This window comes from Macaca nemestrina, chromosome 2 (genome assembly GCF_043159975.1).
Source record: "Macaca nemestrina isolate mMacNem1 chromosome 2, mMacNem.hap1, whole genome shotgun sequence".
Taxonomy (NCBI): domain Eukaryota; kingdom Metazoa; phylum Chordata; class Mammalia; order Primates; family Cercopithecidae; genus Macaca; species Macaca nemestrina.
In genome coordinates, this window is record NC_092126.1 from 167,465,609 (window position 1) to 167,488,381 (window position 22,773).

Here is a 22,773-nt window from a genome sequence, read left to right on the forward strand (position 1 = left end):
GGTGGACAGCTTTCTCAAGAAACCGTTTTGGGGAAGACGTATAGTCTTGGAAATCAGCAAACAGTCTACCTGTTTTTCAGATAAAGAACATTAAAACATGTTATTGCCACAATCTTCTATCATCTTCCTTGATTATAAGTGTTCTAAGTCTTCATTATTGATTTTATTTATTTTTGTTTGTTTGCTTTTTGGATGTCAGGTACAGAGGGTTGAATTAATCTTTCTCCTGAATTCAGTATCAGATGTATAAACAATAAGTTTGGTTGTCAGAGGGTCGTATTTTCAGCTGTAGCCTACAAGTAATTTAATGATCTATTCTTCATCCTTGGAAAAATACTTTAGGTGAGACATACAGGTGTAGCTTTGTATTTCATATTTCTATTTTTGGATTTTTATTTCCATTGACATATTTAAACTAAAATGATCCTGGTTATAAGTGATATCAAATTTTCTTTCTTCCCTTTCATTTCCAAATATTAAAGATGTTATTTTAATTCCCGAAATATGTGAAAAATGTACTCAATATGTTAGCTTTTTTTTTCATTTTAAGGTACAATAATATTCTGAGACTGAATCACCACGCATTAAAAATAATACTTATTATATTTATTTTTATTTTTTATTTTTTGTTAAGATGGACAGAGATGACCTGGAAGTTAAGTCATTTCCCCAAAATGAGCATTTTGTTTTCAGAGGTTGGATTGGTCTTTCATGAATATTGTGTGCCAACTTATGTGATGAGATAAAGACGCTTGATAGATCATTACTAGAAGTTTAAGTCAGCCATCCCCAAACTATCGAGGGAAACCCCACCCCTGATATTTAACATGAGTTCTTTTCTATTTCCCTAAGCATCTCGGCTGGTTTGAGAAATAAAGAGAAAGAGTACAAGAGAGAGAAATTTTAAAGCTGGGTGTCCGGGGGAGACATCACATGTCAGCGGGTTCCGTGATGCTCCCTGAGCCGTAAAACCAGGAAGTTTTTATTAGCGATTTTTAAAAGGGGAGGGAGTGCATGAATAGGGTGTCGGTCACAGAGATTACATACTTCACAAGGTAATAAAATATCACGAAGCAAATGGAGGCAGGGCAAGATCACAGGACCACAGGATGGGCCAATATTAAAATTGCTAATGAAGTTTTGGGCACGCATTGTCATTGATAACATCTTATCAGGAGACAGGGTTTGAAAGCAGACAACCTGTCTGACCAAAATTTATTTGGCAGGAATTTCCTCATCCTAATAAGCCTGGGAGTGCTACAGGAGACCGGGGCTTATTTCATCCCTTTGGCTTCAACTGTAAAAGATGCCCGCCCCCAGGGGGCCATTTATAGACCTACCCTTAGGGTGCATTCTCTTTCTTAGGGATGTTCCTTGCTGAGAAAAAGAATTCAGCGATCTTTCTCCTATTTGCCTTTGAAACAAGAGAAATATGGCTCTGTTCCATCTGGCTCACCAGCAGTCAGAGTCCAAAGTCTTATCTCCCTTGTCCCCTGAAGATTGCTGTTATCCTGTTCTTTTTTCAAGGTGCCCAGATTTCACATTGTTCAAAAACACGTGCTCTACAAACAATCTGTGCAGTTAACACAATCATCACAGGGTCCTGAGGTGACATACATCCTCCTCAGCTTATGAAGATGATGGGATTAAGAGATTAAAGTAAAGACAGGCATAGGAAATCACAAGGGTATTGATTGGGGAAGTGGTAAGTGTCCATGAAATCTTTACAATTTATGTGCAGAGATTGCAGTAAAGACAGGCATAAGAAATTATAAAAGTATTAATTTTGGGAACTAATAAATGTCCATGAAATCTTCGCAATTTATGTTCTTCTGCCATGGCTTCAGCCGGTCCCTCTGTTCAGGGTCCCTGACTTCCCACAACACCAAACTTTTTGGCACCAGGGGCTAGTTTCATAGAAGACAATTTTTCTACAAACTGGGGTAGGGGAGATGGTTTGGGGATGAAACCCCAGATCATCAGGTATTAGTTAGATTCTCAGATCATCAGGTATTAGTTAGATTCTCATAAAGAGCATGCAACCTAGATCCCTCACATGCGCAGTTTACAATAGGGTTCATGCTCCTATGAGGATCTAATGCTGCTGCTGATCTGACAGGAGGTGGAGTTCAGGCCTGCTCCTTACCTCCTGCTGTGCAGCTGGGTTCCTAACAGGGCACAGACCAGTATGGGGCTGCGGACCCCAGGTTTAAGTGACTTTATGTGTTACAAATCAAGTCAATAGGAGAGTGGGCCCATTGTCAATAAGGCCTGTGAACACTTGCCCAATGCTTTCTTCCTGAGGTTGTGTGGTTTCTCATGTTCTGTGTACTCAGGTTCAAACCCTTTGGGAACTGTAGTCAAGCTCTTATTTTTTGCTCTCTGTGATGACTTTGCCTGAGCAAGGGGATGCAGCACAATGCTGCTGCACAGCCAACATGCTTTCTTCCTTTACTTCTCTGCTAAATGAATGTGATCAAAATGTGCCTTGGACATGGGAACCTAAATAATGGGACTGTGCTCCCTCATGGAGCTCAGTAATGTTTACTGAGCCCAACAGCTTCATTTTACTCAGTCTCTGCTGCCTTAATGTCTGGCTTCAAGGTGGAAGGTGGAAAGGGAGGGAATGAGGAATTGCTCAGAGGGACTCAGGCGACATGGTTAACAGATGGCCTTATTAGAGACACTTTCCCTAGGCCTAAGTGAAACCTTTTTTTCTGAGTCGGCAAGAAGTGGGTCATTTTCCTGAGCTGTCAGGCTCAAAGCTTACCTGACTTGTGGCTGTGGTTGCAGCAAGCTGTTGGTTTCCCCACAGGCTTTTAGTTTCCTGAGATATGCTAAGGGTCTTGTCTTTCTGGGCCTTTCCAGAGCAAGACTGGACTTCCGTATAGACAATTTATTTCTTTTCTGAGCTGTAGGTTTCTCATCATTCTGCATGCTTCCTGCACAACTAGTCACAGTTGGGGATCTCTGAATCTCTGCCCTTTAGCTGGGTCCAGTGCTGATGTGGTCTAATGGTCCAGTGATTCTGAAACCTGGAGAGCCAGAGAAATATTTCAGAGTCTTGAAACCATCTATATACCCAGAGGCTTCTGTATGTAGAATAAAGAGCAAGCCCAATTTATATTTGTGTTGCTATTATTCCCAATGTAAGTATGTTTTACAATCAGCACAATTCAAATTAATTAAAAATATTTCTGAATGCATAGTGACTTTTTATCATTGTGTACTGTCTCAGTCAGTGGATATTGAAAGCGTGACCATGGTCCTGTGTGGTTCTGCAGAATCCTTTGATGGTGTTTTCATAATGTTTGCTAAGAATTTGCTCTCCATCAATCCTATTTCCAGCATGTGAGCCTCTGTCTTCTTTAGGCTCTACCTGTCTCAGATTATATATCAGTGACCTTTCAGCATGTCAATAGTAATCCTTCTCCTACCCACAGCAGTTCTCGAAGAATTCAGACATTTTGTTTCTACTTCTCCCATTTCCCCAGTTCAAGGTCTTGTGGGTGGTCATTGTCTAGGGACATTGAAAGGGCAGAATACTTAAATGGTGAGACAAAAAACAACTTTCAGCCCATTACTTAAAAAGACTCTGTGCTCTGAGACATTTGCATAAGGCTGTGTTACTCTCTCATTTCTGCTGGATAAAAAATATATTTTTTAAAAAATTTTTGGTTCCATTCTCTTTCCCACTCCCCACACCCCTTTCTTCATAAGTCCTTAAGTGGTTGGCAAATACCCATATGTAAGGGTATACATTGCTCAATTTTGAAAACCTCTACAAAAGATAGATTGTATCTGTTCCTTCTGCTTGCTATAAGGATCTGGCACAGAAGGAGAAACTCTAAATATACTGGGAAATAAACCAGTATCTCTAGACAGGCTCATGTGAATTCAAAAATTGTAAGTGCTTAATTAAGCCCAACTTGAAAATTATTTCCATCTCCAACATGAAAAAGAATAGAAAATAAAGTGAAACTGTGCCGTGACATTAGTTCTCAAAACATATATAACATACTTTGATAGATAAGGAAACAATTTTATGGAACTATTTTTCTCCCTATGCCACAGATTAATGGCTACATCTTTATAGATTGATAAGAGACCACAGAAATATATTTTCTACTTAACAATATTGTCCAAGATCCTTGGTATCTCTGCGCTTTCTCCTCCTCCTCCCCTTCTCCAGCAAACTCCAGAAATCAGAGAAAAGCCTTCTAACATCCAGTGTTTTTTTTCCCTTCTGAACACACACATCTCTCAAATGCATTCAGACATGTTGGAGCCAGCAAATATAAACCTGCTTGTTTTAAGTCCATGATTTACTTGCTAAAACTGGGCATGATTTTGGGCAGAAAACTAGAGAGGGAAACAGAAGGAGGGTCTCTCCCTTCTGTCCATGGCTCTGCAGTGATTTCTGTTGGAACCAGAAGAGAAGAATTAGACAGAAGGTTTCTTTAGCTTCCAAGAGATAGTAAGTCAATTGTTGTATTATATTTTAGGTGTCTGTGACTGCCACAAAGCACAATGGATAGCTAGATGGATTTATAGATAGACACCTAGATGAATGATAAAGAGAAACAGAACATACATTGAGGAATTGTTGAAGAAGCATGCCTTTTGGAAGATTATTTGGCTGCCAGAGATGCCATGCATAAGGAAGATAAAGGAGATAGAGCCAAGAAGCAGGAAAGCTGGTATGACTACAGAATTAGTGGATTCTGGAAGAGGAGAAAGGGTGTTGGTCAATAGGATATCAATGAAGAAATATAATGAAGACAAAATTAGAAAACATGAGCAAAACTAAACTACTGTGTTTTCACTCATCCTATAAGTACAAAGGATGAATATTTCCTAAAAAATAATTTTCACCTATTTTATTTTTATTACATACAAATAAACCAAGGTACAGAGAAGTTAGTTGACTTCTTTCAATTTTTTAATGTCTTAAAATCACCCCATGTTTTGTTTTGTTTTTCTCAGTCTATCCAGAAAGACTTTTCCAGGATAAGACTGACAAAAATAAGGTAAGTGGATTGAAATATAGGATGGTATATATTCAACCCCAAACTTGGCATTTAAATTTTAGGTACAGTATGTCAATAGAAAATATCATATCATATATTATCACCTGTACAAGAAAAAAAGTGACTTTATTTCCGAAGGAATAACATAAATGTTTCATGTATCAAAGAAAGTTTATGTTTTTAAAGAATCATACAGTATTTTCTTTAGAAGACAATGTTTGTCATACATCTGATGTCAGCTAGGGATCTCACTGTCCTTCGTTATCTGGGGTGAATTTATTTGACCACCCCAATAATATCCAATCCTGGAAAAGTTCAATGGTCTCTCCAAGATTTCAGTGACCCCTTTTGAAGATTATTAATAATTCCCATGGATTTATTTTCTTAGTTTTCTTCACCTCTACGTCTTCTATCTATATAGACAATCTCTCTTTCACCTGTTTTCAATTTAAATACAGGATTCAGTCCCTTCACTAGGATCCACAGGAAACCCAGTCACAACATTTTGTTTGTAGACTCTATAGAAAATTAAGAAGCACCGTCCCTGATGCTCAGAACCCTGATATGTTTCTTGCTATACTTTTTACTTCTTCAAAGATAGGCAACAGATACGAGGAAAAGAATCCTATGAGGGCATTCAGAACATGTTTTTTATTTAGATCAGCCTCTAAAACTATGATCTGGGGCTTGTCATTTAAGTTCCACAGGACTGCCTTCTTGTTTATGTAATAACAAATTTGGACTATTTGTCCATGTTCTTTCATGGTGGTAAATTCCAAGGTCCTCCATGGCATAAGGGTTATGTCTTCAACTTTGAATTTCCCACAATTCTGGGTATAATGTATTACCCATAGGAGTAGAACCTCAGTAGACCTTTATGGGTTTCTTAAAGATAAATCATTGTTCTGTATAAGCCTGACACCTGAAGAACTCTGTGGGCACTCCCTTGCTTGAACAAAGCAAATATTGCTGTAGTTAAACAGTATAGTTCTGGGCTGCTCTTAACCAAATCCCTTCCAGTGGGGGTTGTTTGCAGAATATTTTTACAGTAAAATAAAGCCTTTAGGGTTTAAATAATCCAGAAAATGTAGCAGCTTTGTCCTGTTCAATATAAGAAGAAAGTCTTCTTTATGCTCAAAGTTTCAAAGACTAGGAGGGAATTAGCTAAGTGAGTAGAGAGTTACGACAATAGCTGTTCATTTCAGGCTCTAGCAATTGATTTGATTTTTCCATATATGATTTGGTTATGGTGACCATATTCATACTCACAGTGTTTCAGCACTTCCAGCACACACAGACATAGACTTCTAAACTTAGCGGGAATGAGTGTTTTATTATAACCTAGATTTTAATGTCTCATCCGAATTTGACAAACAAGTACATAAATTTTCTAATGTACTATTCTAAAGGCACAAATAATACTCTAGTCCCCTTCTTAATCTGAAGTCGGAACTCTGGGAGTTTATTATGTTTTTTCACATGGTATCTCATTTATGCATCTATTTACATAACAAAATAGTCATAGAAGCTTCCTTTTTGGTACTTGGAGGGTCAATACATAATACCTTTTTGTTACCCTTCTAAATTCTAATTCAATTAAGACACCAGACACAGAAGACAAGTACCTCCTCTGTCTCATCTGATATGAGATGGTGATTTCAGTATTAGCAATAATGCCAACTAAAGAATGGAGCTATAGAACTGTGACTAGAAGGACATGCTAACACTTTCTGTGCCTTCTATCTCCCTCTAATTCCCTCTGTTCCTGGTGACTAGACCTTGGGACTGACCACATAACAGAAAGTTTAAATCTATAGAATGTGTCCACTTACCTGGAATTATAGCTTTATGCTGTTCAAAATGAAGAAAAAATAAATTCCTATAGCTTGCAAATTTTAAATAGATTAGTTCCAGCCAATCAGGAAATGTGGATCCATGAATGTCACCTGATTTTAAAATAATTCAATCTTGGAGAGTCATAAGGCCAAGGTATTGCTGTACTGGTGAAGTTCTTCCAGATGGAAAATGGAAATCAGCAAAAAGAGGCTCCCCTCATCCTTACTTTTATTCAGAATTTAAAAATTCCTTTAGCCTTGGCCAGATGTACGATTCCCCCTAGAGCAGGGTAAATGCACAATGTCAATTCTGGCTACTTTTTCTTTTTCTCTTAACTATAAAGATACGATTTTCAGGTCCTATTTCATCATCTTCTTTCTTTTAGTATTTCATCAATCTTTTGTGTTCCATACAGGGGCATTCTTATACCCCCTAATACCAAAAGATAAAGTCAGTTCTATAAGTTTTTCATTTCCTGCTCTCTTGACAATGAGTTTTAATTGAAGTTTGGGAAAAGATTATAAGAAGAACTATGCAGTTGCTACAACTCCTCTGATCTGGCCTGTAGTCAGTATAAATGCTGCAAGTTCAGTTGGTGCCAAATTGAATTTTACACACTCTGTCACCCTCCTTCACTATTCCCCATGCCTAATCACAGTAGGTTTGAAAGTTAAGTGCAGGTTACCGAGGTTATTTGAAGTTAATGGTGAAATGGCTGCTTCTATAATATTCCACATCAGATATTATCCACAGAACATATAAATTAATTTTAGATTCATAACATTTCTCAATATTTAAATGTAAATGGCGATCTAAGCTTGTAACATTGTGTGTTACTTTTAATACTTTGAGGCACAATAGGAAACACTGATTACTATAATGCTGAAATCTGTATGAATAGTATTTAAAAATCACTGCTGCTATGGTAACTCAAAAAATCTTTATTCTTTATTATAAGAGTCTGTTAAAGGATTTCTTTTTATTTCAGATTGATTTTCATATGCTTTTATTCATTTTTTATAAAATGACTTTGCTGAAAGAGGTGATTATTTATTGTTCTCCTTATTTCTGAATCCTAGAACATTCAAATACTTTAGTAAACTGTAGTAAGACTCAGCAGTCAACATCTGGAATAATTATAGTAAAATCAAGACCCCAAATTGCATAGAAATATGTTTTTCCAAACATTGTCCTTCCAGCCTATTTTATGAAATTCAACCATTAATAGTTGACAGTCTTCATGTGAATAATCCACTGTGTGGACCGATTGTTGCCAGTGTTCAATGTCAAGTAGTTGTACCCCAGCTACCTACTATGGGTCTGGCTTCTTACACCCTGATGTTAGTAGCGGTGTGTGTGTGAGAGGTGCAGATTGAAAATGATGATGATCATCATCATTACTATACATTCTATCATGTATTCAATTATTCATTTATTCATCCTTTCAGCTAGAGAATCAAACAACCAATGAAGTAAATGACTAACATATACTGAGGACACATAGCTGTCCTCATACATATAGTATATACATATAGTATATATGTACAGCATATCATTATGTTGAATGTCATCTGAAAAAGAAAATAGTACATTTTTTAGTGGTTATTTGTGAATTCAAAATAATACATGCATATAACTAAAACCATCGAAGTATAGAACAATTCCTGCCTTACCTCCTACTCAGAATATTACTTTCCACTTTTGACAGTTTCAGTTCTGGTTTAATTATCATGCTGAATAACTCCATGTATCTCACTATAATACTTATGCTGGTGCCTATGTATTTATTAACTTTAGATAATATCTATTGATTTAATGTTATAATAGATAACAACTTTGCTTATTCAAACTATGCCCTCATTTTCCTAACTCAATGTGATAATAAATCTCTTCTCAATTATTTTACTAGTCACCTCTGTATGAAATGCCTGTGACTAAATTCAAACCTCCATTTTTTTGTTCTATGAACCATATACAATATTTCTTAACCCCCATCTTGTAAGTTAAGAACAATTTGGATTTCTGCCTGTCTCTTTACTTTGTTTCTCACCTTTTTTAAAAAAAAAAAGTATTTAATGAAAATAGAAAATAAAGCATTATTATTTTACTTTTGTATATCCCTTCATAATTTGCAAAGTTTTCAGGTTGCAGGGCAATCTTCAGGACAACTGATGCCCACCATTAGAATTTAAAATGAAGGGATATCCATATATGGATATTAGATACCTTGGTAAAGTTCCCTGGTGTGAATACAATATGGATCTAGTACTGAGTATTAAGACCTATGAAACAGAAATCACCTCGGTAGCAGAGCCAGTAACAGTGGACATCCAAAAGAGATGTTCTAATCTCACAGGGGAAAAAGCCAAACCTGAGCATTCTGAAGAAAATGATGGTACATATGAGAGGGTGAGGGTGTTAAAATGAACATCTTTGGGCTGGTATTCATTCATGACGTGGAAAGATAATAGATAGAGAAGGAAATCATTTCTGCTTCCTTTTGTTAAGGTTGACACAAAAGGTTTCAAGAGGTAACCCTCCCACAGGATATGGACTAAAAAAGGTTAATGTGATAGCCTTTGGTTTATTGCACATTGATATTATTTTGAGTTTTACCCTTACATGCCCTTAGGTTCACTGTGTTGTGAATGAACACTTTAAGGACAACAAAGAAACTATGTGAGCAAATCATTTAACCTTGCGAGCTTCAGTTTTCTTCCATGGAAAAGGAAGTTGGGAAACAAAATCATTTGTGAAGTCATTTTTTAGTGTTCATTTTGATACTGTGGATCATCAGTCAGGAGGCCAGATCAAGTACACTGAGTTGAACAAAAGATCTATAAACAAAATCGTACATGTGTAAAGTCCGCTACAAATTATAAACTCAAATGGTCCCTCTTGCCCTATTGATTTCTCAGGACAACTCTGAAAAAGTCACCGGGTGCATTTGCTCAAGATTTTGTAGTTAAATAGTGGCTGGGTTCAGATTAGAAACCTGATTTTCTGTTTCCTAGTAGGATTTTTTTCTAACCCTCTGAGATAGGCAGCACACATTTATACAATGTCTTTTATCCATATTAATGATTTATTTACATCACTTCCACACAGTTTTTGTCCTGTAATCACCATTTGAGGAGTTATGGTTGGAATCATCTTCTTTTCATTCTTACGTGCTGCTTTTGTATAATGAGACCCAGGATTAAAGATGAGTTGACTTGATGCACTGACTGTTAATATCTTGAGGAGATTAAGAGCCTTGTCAGTGTGATATTATTTCCTACTTGTATTTAATTATAAAATGTACATTCCATCTAAACTGCAAAAATGAAATAAATAAAAGAAGTAGGGGAGATTAACAAGGATAAATTTTAAATTAACCCACTGCTCTGCAAGTCAGGAGAAAAAATACTGTTTCTTGTACATCTTTTGTGAGTGGTACCATTTTACATTCATGATTGCTGAGTGGTGATCTTTTTTTTTTTTTTTTAATTTTTATTTTTTTTTAACTTTTTTTTTTTAATTTATTTATTATTATTATACTTTAAGTTGTAGGGTACATGTGCATAACGTGCAGGTTTGTTACATATGTATACTTGTGCCATGTTGGTGTGCAAGTGGTGATCTTAAAGCTTGGGAAATTTGCAGTAATGAAGAAGAGAATAAGAAAAGAGATAAAGATCAAAAGTCCAAACAGTTGTTGCCTGGCAGATTTCTCTGTAAAACCAGGAGCTCTGCTGGGCACTTCTGTATGTGAATTAAGGATTATTTTTCCAGAAAAACTTTAGGTTAATGCAACTTCTAAAGTGTAGCCTGAAAATTGATGTGTCTATTTTACAAATGGGGGTCACCGCTAATGTTTCAAGTACCTTAGAGTCTATCTAAAGCTATGATGAGTGTGGGAAGTTACAATGGGGCATCAGAAACACCTGGGCCGTAAGGGAGGAAAGAAAGAAATCATCAAAGCTTGCTTATAGATCTGAAGTGAAAGTTTGGATCGATCCCTACCCCCTATTCTAACTCAGGTCATTTCCCAATCTAATGTTATCTGTAGCAAACCAGTTGAAGCCAACTAATAATTAGAACAAAACATCTATCCTAAATTGAAAACATTCCAAGTATCATCTAGACCAAAGCATGTATTTTGCAGATGAAGATACTGAAACCCACAGAGGTTAAGTGTCTTGCCCAAGGTTAAATAGTTTGTTAGTAGCATATCTGGGATTACAGCCCAGATCTCATGACTTCTAAGCCAGTGCTTTTGGTAAAATTCAACCTAGTCTGTCCATACGGCCAAACCATATGGCAGAGTCCTCAAAGACCTAGTTATCCCCCCAGAAAATCTAAGCTGCCTGTTATCTTCTCTTCAATTTTGTTTCCAATTCACCTATCCATATATGTGAACTCTAATTAGAAAGGCACAGATTTATAATTTGGAGCATATATATTCAGAGGAGTAAGTAGGTTAGATTGGGGTAAGGAGACAAAGAGGAACATGCCCAGTACAGATAATGACTTGAGAAAAGACATAAAAATGATAATTTGACTGGTGTCCTTTGCAACCATTGCAAAGATTAACAGTTTCTGTTTGAACGTAAGGGGTGCATAAACTTAGAGACATAGTTCAGAGTCAGGATATGAAACATCTTCAGTGCAATTTTAGAGTTTGGATGGGACCATGTGTGCAAGAAGAGACACAGGAGATTTTTTAAGAGAACATTGGCTTGTCTTAACTATTACTAATTTGATTAATAGCAGACAATAGGGCTGATTATATCAAGGAGAAGTTAGAGGCATAAAGATCAACTAGGAAAGTTTATTTTTATTATTTGTGTGTGTGTGTGTGTGTGTGAGACAGAGTCTCACTGTGTCACCCAGGCTGGAGTGAAATGGCATGATCTTGGCTCACTGCAACCTCTGCCTCCTGGGTTCAAGGGATTCTCCTGCCTCAGCCTCCTGAGTAGCTGGGATTACAGGCACACGCCACCACACCGGGCTAATTTTTGTATTTTTTAATAGAGGAGGGGTTTTACCATGTTGATCAGGCTGGTCTCAAACTCCTGACCCTATGCTCCGCCTGCCTCGGCCTCCCAAAGTGCTGGGAGTACAGATGTGAGCCACCGTGCCCGGCAAAAAGTACTTTTATGTCTAGATGATTTTACATATGTAGTGGGGAAAGGAGGGGGGGGGAATTGTTCAATTTCCAGATTTTGATTTTTAATATCCACTTATGTTTGAATGTGTTACAACATATGGAGTGAAATTTAATATTTTCCCTGTGTCGTTGTAACAAGGGGCAGTGTGCAGGGACATGACATTGAAAGAAACCACCACATACAGTGTCTCCTGTAAACTAAAATGCTACTACTCCAATTCCTTTTTTTGAAAGTCACCATAGACTACTTGAATTAGAGATCTTTTTGACTAAATGAGGGAGTTGTATACCCACTCAAAGGTGCCATTTTAGAATTCATCAGATTGATTGATACAAAAGCTCTACACAATAGGGTAATTAATGATTTACTAATCAATCAGAGTAGCCATTTCTGGTATTTATGCTAGGAAATATAAGAGGATAAGCCAGCAACTAATGAAAAGAGAAAACAGAAGAAATCCAAAGAGAAAAAGAGATGAGGCAAGCAACTAGTTCATACAGCTGCTTTGTACTGTGATAGCTTTTTAATCCAGGTTTAGCTTCAGGCTATACATGTCTTTACAATAAATCCTCTTTTCCTAAGATAGCGTGAGTGAGTCTCTTCTTTGTAGCAAACCGATAAGCATATTGAGTTAATTTTTAATATTGCCAATTAGATAATTAAAAAGTTAATAAGCAGGTTTGTGCTGGGACAGTGTACTAAAATTTCCATTTAAATGTGCCACAACGTGACTGTTGAATGATGTATTTCACTTATAGGATCTTACCACCGAGGCACTCTGACTTTACAAAAGGTCACATAGAAGAGTTTTCTGGGCCTGTAGTTAGGTAGTGGCATATATAAAAGGAACAGAGTAGAAAGGTAAGGGAAATTGATTGCAAAGTCAGTGGGTCCTCAACAGCCTTTGCAGCATCATTTGGCTATTGACCTAATCATACATTTTGCTAAGTTTGTTATGACAAACTAAGGCATGCTGTAAATGTTAGTGGATATTCTGTTTTCTTGAAAAAAAAAATTGTTCTAAGTTAAATACAGGTAGAAATTGCTGTTCAAACAAATTAAGCAAATTAAATAGATTTTAGGAAAACAGTGCTTTTCAGAGCCTTTCTTACGTTATGGTACATTGTGAATATCTAAAAAATAAAATAAAATGTGTAGCTGTTTTCAAATGTTTGACAATGAAAGCCCCTACCTTCAGTTTTTGAGAACTGCTTATTTATATCTCAGGGACATACCAGTCTTGATTTACTCCTTTCTTTTATAAATTGGTGTGTTTTCTTTTGTGTGGGCTTTCTCTGATTGCTGTAGATGCTACTGATTGTTTCTCTCATGAAATTTTATAAAACAGATAAATAAACAAAACTCATGGTTCTAGGAATTCAGTTTTCATCTCTAAGTGTGCACTGTACTGTAAAATAAATCCTTTCAAGCCAACCTAATAAAATCATGGAATTTAAAACTGGGAAAGCACAGATCTGGTTTTACTATGCGTGAAATGGTTTAAACATTTATAAAAAATTGAACTTCATTTATTCTCAAATGAATTGGCATACTGTTTGTCTCTTTTTGGTACTGAAATAACTTAATAAATACTAAGACAGTTTTGGAAGAGTGCAGCTATTGTTTGAGGTCCCCTTATGAAAAACATTCTACCAGGTGGTTTGGTAGCAAAAGAAATTCTCACTGCCTGTGCCAGGAAACTGAATAGTGCTGTGCTGAAAACTCAGGAGATCAAAGTGGCTTGGAGAAAATTTAGATACTGCATGTTTGGGGAAGCTAGCAAATTGAAACTCTCAGTATTTTCGGGACGTCATCACAGGAAACCTTCTGACTTTGTGAGGGAGAGAACAGCATAAATGGGATGAAGTTTTTAATCAGTTTTTTAAAGTTAAAAGATTAGAAGTTTCACTGACCTTCACTCTACGGGTCCCCAGTGAAGAATCAACAATGTAAAAGTAACCATATGTGAAACAATAAATACACATTTTAATCCATTGCTTGTAATGGTCATGATAGGGGAGCAGACACTGGCTAAATGGCAGTTCTACCATTTCTCTAACAACTGTTCTGTGTTGCCCACAATTAACAATACCTCCTTTCATCTGTCTTGTCTTTGAGAATCCATTCAGAGAGGAAAACAGAAGCAGCAGCAGATGTGAATGGGCAGAAAGACAGGGATGGTGCTCAAGGGTAGTTTACATCCACTCCAAAGAGAGCACGAGTGCCACCTCCGTGTGCCTTAGTTTGCATTTTTTTCTTACTCTTTTCCCTATTCCTTCCATCTAATATAAACAAAACACTGAAGACACCAGGATCATAGGCTCTACCTCCTTCACTCTAAAACAAAGGAAAGAAACATACCTGCCTTCTATGATATGGTCATAGTATCTACTTTTTAAAAATCTTTTTGCCTCTCTTCTAAAGAGGCAGTACTCTCTGTCCTCTTTCAAGGTCAAATTTATTAGAAATGGAGAGGAAACATCGTGCTTCCTGAGTCTAAGCAAGCTGGTTTGGACTTGCATAAAGTCTGAGGCTTATGCAGTGTTCTTAGCCAAGGAGGCTGCCCATTAACACTTCTTGTTGAGGGCAAACTAACAGCTCTATAAGAGCAGGCAGAGAAATCTGCTCTGTGAGGTTAATGATTGGAGCATGAAATGACCAAACTGGAGGTGGGACTTTGGGATATGCTGGTGACGAGGATGGTAAAGTTAGATAAATGGCCATTTATTTTGGTTTCTATTTTTTCCATCAGGTAAGGAGAGAATATTCTAACATTTCATTCATTTTCTACATTTATTTTTTTTCAGTTTTATTCTTCTAGTGGATTTTGCTTTCAGAATTCCTAATATTTTACTCTTTACCTTTTTGTCTTAGGAAATGTCAAATCCACCAAGCTGTAGTAAGTGATAGAGCCAGATTTAACACACACAAAAAGGAATAAACTTTTTACAGGCAGCTGCTCTTCTGAATGCACACAAGCTCATCATTACTGTATGAGAGCCTGATTATTATGCCCTCAGCCCACTTGGACAGAGGGATTTGTGTGGATTGCAAATTAAGTCTTCATGCTTGGAAGTGCATCTTCTCATATTACAGGGTCACGTTGTGAGAGCTATAGGTGAGAAAATCACAGAGGAGTGCTAAGCAGTTTTGACCTAATCTCCATAATGCAAACCTACGCCAACATGTTAGCTGCGAACATGCATTTATGACTCTCTCTGCATGTGACGCACTATCCTCCATATATGTATACCCACACACACACAGACACATACACACACACACCACCAAGTCATAAACAGTTAACTTTAAAAAAATTACATATAAACCTTCCAAGAAAGTGCTACCAAATTCATCCAGTTATTGCTATATCCATCAGTGGCTACTACAAGGCAAGCAATGAGAGACTGGAGAGGAATATTCCATTTTATCTCTAGATGGTTGTAGATAGAAAGGGATGAGGGAGTCACAGCTGGTTATGGCAGTGTCCTTTCCATAGGACTTTTAGGCCCTAGTTACCTTTTTTTTTCTTTTCTTTTTTTTTTTTTTTACTTGAGATATAGTACACATGGTATGGGAGGTAGGTAATGCAGAACTAGAAAAAGTCAGTGGCATTAATATTTAATAGTAGTCTCTTCTACGGATAAAAACTAGCTAGATGCTCAACGTAATTTTTTATCACAAACCTCTGCTTTTGCATGGTACAGATAATTTATGTAACTTTTGCTCTAAATAGTTTAAAAATCACTAGTTCTTATTGAAAAATGTGATACCAGTCCCTCTGCTAAGCAAGGTAAATGAGCCATAGTCAGATAGATGGAAAGACAGACCAAAAAATGAAAGGGAAAAAAAAAGCGGGAGGAGGGTGCGTTAGAGGAAGAGAAGTGATTAAAACCACAGAAGCCTCATCTGAGGACATGAGCCTGAAAGAGAACAGCATCACTCTGAGCCTGAATTGCTGTGAGAGCTGTGCCTTTCCGTCATTTTTAATGGAATGTTATTAAAGACAAATCTGGAGTAGTCAACCCTTCAGTGCTTCCTCTTAATTTATTTATTTCTGCTGAAGGAAACCCTGTTAACCCCAGCAGATAATGTATTCAACAGCTTGTATCCATGGCAAGGTTGTTTCCTAAAAATTTTATGGGATAAATTTAGTTCAACATTTGCACATATTTACACATGAGGTCTCCATTTCAAGGTCTTTGGCTTAAGTAAGAAAGTCATTCCCAAGGCAGGATGTCTGCCAGGGCTGCAGAGTATATTCCATATGCATTGCAAAGCTTCCCTGTTCCCTAGGACATAGAAAGGACATTGCCTCAAATGCCCCTCTTCTCCTCCTGGAATTTCAAAGTTAGTCCAGGACTACTGCGAACCACAGGAAGCTTTCTGCAGTTAAGTCCTCTAGGTTTTGTCCCAGACCTAGACTGGCTCCCCCACAGTCTTTGTCCTCTTTTTTGTAAGCTCTAGAGATGAAGCCTGTTTTCTCTTTAAAAGAACTCCCAAATTCCTGATGGCTGTCATCATGCTATATTTAAGACAGCCCACCAGGAAATCACTTCTATCTCATGGGCTCTCAATCCAAAGAACCCAAAGGATGGTTTCTAAACTTCAGAATCCCTCTAAAATGACCAATTCCTAAGACACACACAAATGCACAGGCCTTTTCCCTTTTCACAGTTTTACAACTAATAGTTTTGTGTAGTGGGGTGAGGAGTGGGAGGCAAAAAAACCAAGGCATTTCTTTTTATTTTCCATTGACATTTAATGAGCACTTGCTATGCACCTGGCCTGACTCTAGATACTAGGGAATGCCACAGTCTGGAAGCAAAGTCACTATTTTCATGACTTTTACATTCTAATGAGAAAAGACAGCAAATACCATCACTTGTTTCTATATAAATTCTAGGATGAAAATGAAAGCACAAGGGATGGGGGATGTTTTAGAAACTATCCTTTAAAAAAAAAAATACACATTTCTCAGGGGCACGTACATTAGAGCGGAGTCTTAAAGAAGAGAGAATAGGCCATGCAAAAGTTTGGAGGTAAAACATTCCAGGGAAAAGAAATGACATTTATGAAGGTCACCTGGCATGGATACGTGCCTGAGGATTGGCAGGCTCACCCGTGTATCTCTAAGAGAAAAAGGGAGGCCGAGTCTGGTGGGACATGGGATTCCTGTGATTGGTCTCGATCACCTCCTGTAGAGACGTAGGTCAATCAGAAGTTGTGATTTTATTCCGTGAGCGACCACGGGAGGCCGTTGCAGAACAGTGATATGAGGTGATTTACATTTTAAAAAATCACCTGGTACAAATGGGGATGAGGAAGTTGAAGGGAGTTCAAAACCACTCAGCCAATTTGGAGTGGAGCCAGCCCTGCCACTCAAGCTTCAAACCAGTCTTAGGGCTCAATGATTTCAGTCTTGATTTTGAGATTTAGACTTTTGCTTTCTTTGTTGTTTCTGTTATTTGTCTTTGAAAGTAGTGAGATCATTCAGTCATTTATGACGCAAAGATACTTTACCACAATGGGAAGACGTCTTAGAACATATACTTGCCGTTAGAACATATACTTGCCATGGCATATTTTCTTTTCATAAGTGTGTCATATTTTATATTTCTTCAGATAGCATTGATGAAGAGACAACTAGATACTTTGGTATTGTGGATGAACTTGTGGACTTGATTATTTTTAGAAATCACGTAGTTGAATTTCAGATGGATTTGGTCCTTTTAGTGGAATTCTGAAGTTTGGAAACCATCCTTTGGGTTCTTTGGATTGAGAGCCCGTTAGATGGAAGTGATTTCCTGGTAGACTGTCTTATATACAGCAGGATGACAATCACCAGGGAATTAAATGCAGAGGTTATCCTTCCATCAGTACCAAAAAGTGTAAATGCCTTGGTTTGGAGTTAAGGATGGAACATACAGATTTCACCTGATGGGAAGAAAGAAGATAGGTTGCATTTCTGAGAAATGGTCCACATCTTCTATGATATAGTAGACTTGGAGATGATAAAATTTAATTGTTAATTGTAAAACCAGAATCATGCAAAAACATTACTAGCAAATTGCTTGCCTTCCGAGGTCCTTTTGAAGACTAAAGAATATATGCATTATCTCCTAGATAAAAATTATTTTTAAAAAAAGAATCACAAAACTATACCGGTTTCATAACGATAGATGTGTGAGATTAATATATTTTTAAAAGCATTATTTTGGGGCATAGAACTTTGAATTTAAATACTGAGGTAGTAAATTGCCCTACAAGAGGGAACATGACTATAGGTAAGCAGTTTCAGGCACGAAGCAATAGATCTCTTGGTGGAGGGGCTCTAAAATCAGCCTCCTAATCACCTTTACCATCTTCAATTTTGGAAGTCATAAACTATGAAAATGTTTTTTACACACATTCCAGTCTTCTTCTCCTCCTGACCATATATTAAAACAATCACAAACTTGTATCAAAGAATATCTTAAGTTGAGACTTTTAAAAATTTTATTTATTTATTTATTTTGGTGGGGGAGGAGACTAAGTCTCACTCTATCACCCAGGTTTGAGTGCAGTGGCGCAACCTTGGCTCACTGCAACCTCTGCCTCCTGGATTGAAGCAATTCTTCTACCTCAGCCTCCCAAGTAGCTGGGATTACAGATGTATGTCACCATGCCCAGCTAATTTTTGCATTTTTAGTAGAAATGGGGTTTGGCCATGTTTCCCAGGCTGGTGAGACTATCTTAATTAGAAGAAAAACAAAAACTAAGAAGGACTGAGGAGGAAAGTGCCATTTTTACTAGGCACATCCCGTCACAACTTCTATCTGACTCTTACAAGAAACAAGGTTCATAGGGTTTGTTATAAGCCATCTTTATTTTTGATTCCTAGAATCTCTTTAAAACTTAGTCACTGGGATTATTCTCTTATGCCCCTGACCAGGAATTTTCTGGTCACTCTTAGATAATACAAAGCTAGTCCTAAGGTAACTTAGCCAGATGAGGTTAGATAAGAAAAAGCCCTAAGGTAACTTTAAGCACAAAACTTGGACTTGATTGAAAAGTAAACTGTCAAGCCGTTTACTCAATAATTTTTTCCTCTATCTCACGCTAAAGTGTACTTCGGTCAGGGAAAAGAGATGGCTTTTCCTTATTTCCCTCTCCCAGTCTTCTCACTCAACAACTATATGCTTGTCATGGCTTATTTTATTTTCATAATTATATCATATTTTATATTTCTTCAACTAGCACTGATGAACACGTAACTAGGTACTTTGAAATTCTGCAATTATAGGTACTTTACCTCTGGATTCTTACCTTCTTTCTTTTCTGGAATTCTAGGTACTTTTCTTTTTTCTCTCTTTCTTTACTTTTCTAAATCATTTTTCTGAGATTGAGACTTTGGGGAGGGAGGAAGAGTAAGAAGAACTGGAAATATTTTACCTTACTTACTGTTACAGCTGCTAGTACTACCCTCCTGTCATAGGTGGGAGAATAGAGAGATGCTTCCAGAAGGTGACCAGCTGCCAAGGAAGGGCAGCTTGTTACAGAATCTTGATAGGGTCATGGGTGGGCAAGAGCAGGATGAGAGTAAGAAGCAGCTTGCTGGGAGACAGACAGGGGAGAGAGCAAGGCCCTGAAAAGGACACTGACAAGGAGCACAGCATTTCCATGAATTTGCCTCCGGTTTGTCTTGCCTAGCAGAAAGACATCAGCTTCCGTTTAGGTCTCAATGTCAACTCATTGTTTTTGGGGGATGGGGGAAATATCATTGGGATTCCTAAGTTAATGGGAAACCTTCTATTTGGCAAAAAGATGTATCACAACATCCTCAGCTTAGTTACATTCCAGAGCATTTTTTGCTGTGGTTGCTCTGGTGTTGTCTGCTTATAGTTAAAATCTACATGTCAGAAAATGTGGGATTGAGAGACTGGAGGCATCCTTGTATAGAGACTAAAGGACATGGAAGATGTGTTCCCTATTACTGCTACACCGAAGCCATTTAAGAAAGGTATATCACAACTGCGTGTTTCACAAGGAGATGCTTCAAAGAAAAGAACATATTAAGGAAAAAAGAATGTTACAATGACAGACTGATGTCAGTTAAATCACTTTTAATGAAGAATTTATCTGCCACTAGTTAAAAGGACAGATTATTTTTCTCAAATCCTAAAACTATAGGCTGTTTCCAGGGGACTGCCTCCCCAAGATATAGTTTGGATATCTACGTGGTATTCTTGCTCTTACAAAACTGGGGTTGAGGGAAATCCAAGGCAACTGACTCTGGCACTCATTCCTATCCCCTTTCCTCTGCATTTTTCCCTCTGTCCTTGTAACATCAAACCAAACTGTCACTATTTCAATTAAGTCCTGCCCAGCATGAGCACAGTCTGTTTTCTGAGCATGGAAGTTTATCAAAATTACCCTCGCTTTTAGTAACAGGTGAAGATGTTTTTAAAGAGCATCTTGATTTTCTTATAGAAAATAAACAAAGCAGCAGTACATGTGTAATCACTTAGATAGCATCCCCTTCCACAACAACAGTGAACCTTCTTATTGAGAGTGTCAGAAGGTTAATTAAAAAGCTGTTAATGTGAAGATGGATGTTTTTATTTCAGATTGGTACCTCTCAAGATGTAAGTGTAACTAATGTTCGTTGGTTTAGTACTAAAATATGTCATAGACAACGTGGGGAAATACCCAACAGCCACAGAAAATTTCAACTTAAATGTGGGGAGGAGGGCAATATGCTTCAGAATGCTGTCACACTCTAAATGAAATCATATTCCTCTCAAAAGATAACTAATGGCTTTTGATTTAAGAGTATCTATTTAACATGAAGAGATGGGCTCTTAGATTTGCATTCATGCTAAAAGTAATAGTAGTAATAGCATTTTATTATCTTCTATATTACAGCATGCTTTCATAGTCATGCTTAGTTCCCACAACTAAGTTCTGTAAGGTGGTGTCATCATGTTTATTTTTACAGTTGGTGGTTTAATGCACCTTCTAACTACCACATCTGAATCTGGCAGTTGTAGAGATGAAATATGGCTCCTCAGTTTGCATTCATCAGTTATGATAGCTGTCATTCTTTCTCATTATAAAATGAGTAATTGTCATGAATGCAAAGGAGGGTATATTAAGGATTGTCTCACCAATTTTTCTAATAACCACTTCTCTTTGAAAACAGCAAGATGTCAGCCCAGGTGAAACTTGCAAAAAAGAAGGCAAAAGTTTCAAAGGAGATATAACTTATCCTCCCCTGCCTCTATTCCCCGGCATCCATACATCTTTAATGTCCTTCTTTTCCCCTCTTCAAACACCCTCAACATTCTCCTTCACAAATATCTTCAGTTCTAATTTTCTGTACTTCATGTCTTCCTTTGTTTCAGGAATCCCTTAGCTCTCATGCCTGTATTGTTTCCAAGTTTGCACCTGCTGGTTTTTCGTTCACATTTATTCTATCATTTGCATCTACTTTCCTTTCAGTCTTCCCTTCCTGTCTCTTCCCATTCTTTCTCTTTCCTTCCCTTTTCTTTCTTTCTCCTTCTTTTTCATTTGTGTGTTCAATGTCTTCCAGTTTATTGAGGATAGAATCATTTCTTTTACTCATGAGATGGGTGTTATGTCAGAAAAAACTATCACACTATTCTGGGCTTTCCGTAAGAGGCAGCATGTTATTCGCAATCCACTGCTTCAATTTGTGCTGAATGGTCACTTTCACTGGCTAGAGAAGAACAAACTGAGAATCATAATAGAGTGAACCACGACTGTTGGAAAGAAAGAGAAGCCACTGGATATTAGCCAGTCACCTAGCAAATGCTGTAATTTGCCCTCTCCTATAAGTAAATCACATTCTCCGAAGATGTTTATTTCCAAGTCTATGAAAGTTTGCTTAGAAGCCCCAGGCCCTGAGTATCATCGAATAGCACAGCATTTTAAAAACTCCCTGGCCAGCACCATAGAAATAGATGCCAATACTGGGTCTCTTTTCAGTTGATTGAATCCTGACCCACAGCCAAGCTACTTTGGGGAAGGAGAGCAGTGTGGTGCATATCAATTGAAAATCTTAGTCGCCAAGTCCTTGAAAATGTCCCTTCTCAGTTTAGTACAAGAAAGAAAGCAGAGGACTAGGGCTCAGGAAGTTGAGTCTAGGTCTCTTCAGGTCTGCTCAGGGGTCATGTGATCCTGAGATGCTTCATTGCTCAGAACCTCCGTGTCTTCATCTCTGTAGTGAAAATATCTGCCATGCTTTCCTCACTCAGTTATCATGGTGGGAACTAATGTGATTTAGGTGAAATATGTGAAGATTAACAAGTTGTTATGTATTGATTTAATACTACTGTACTTTCTATTTTTTGGTCTTCATGATGTACATGTTTCTGGTCAGATTCTGTTTTCTCTTACGTTATTCCAAAATGAAAAGTTTACAAGCATCATCAATAATTAAAGCCACCGGTATTTAATTTTTTATGTATGAATAATCCCATGTAAATGCCTGTATTATAGACATAGTATTTGACCCAACTCGGATTTCTTAATGATTGTTTCTTAACTAGGATTGAACTTAAGTAATGGTAAATGTTTTCAATGTATTATTAACGTTTACTAGAACAGTTGACATTGACAACATGGGCAAGTACAGCTAACCTATCATATGATATATGAAAATTATTTATAGCAGAGTTCAATAATCATTAACTTTTGGAATTTTGGGAAAATGCTTATCATTTTCAGTGAAATTTTTATGTTGTATATAA

The 22,773-nt window shown here is 37.3% G+C and overlaps 1 protein-coding gene and 1 long non-coding RNA gene across 3 annotated transcripts in view; both read left to right on the plus strand.

The window, feature by feature from the left end:
- The window catches only part of LSAM (limbic system associated membrane protein), a 656,583-nt gene that overhangs the window by 138,656 nt on the left and 495,154 nt on the right, over positions 1-22,773 (plus strand). The gene's annotated exons all lie outside the window — the stretch shown is intronic.
- Positions 1-22,773, plus strand: part of LOC139362057 (uncharacterized) — a 116,492-nt gene that overhangs the window by 64,616 nt on the left and 29,103 nt on the right. The window contains exon 2 of the long non-coding RNA XR_011620345.1: positions 1-22,773. This exon is cut by the window's right edge and continues 29,103 nt beyond it. This is a non-coding gene — a long non-coding RNA (uncharacterized lncRNA).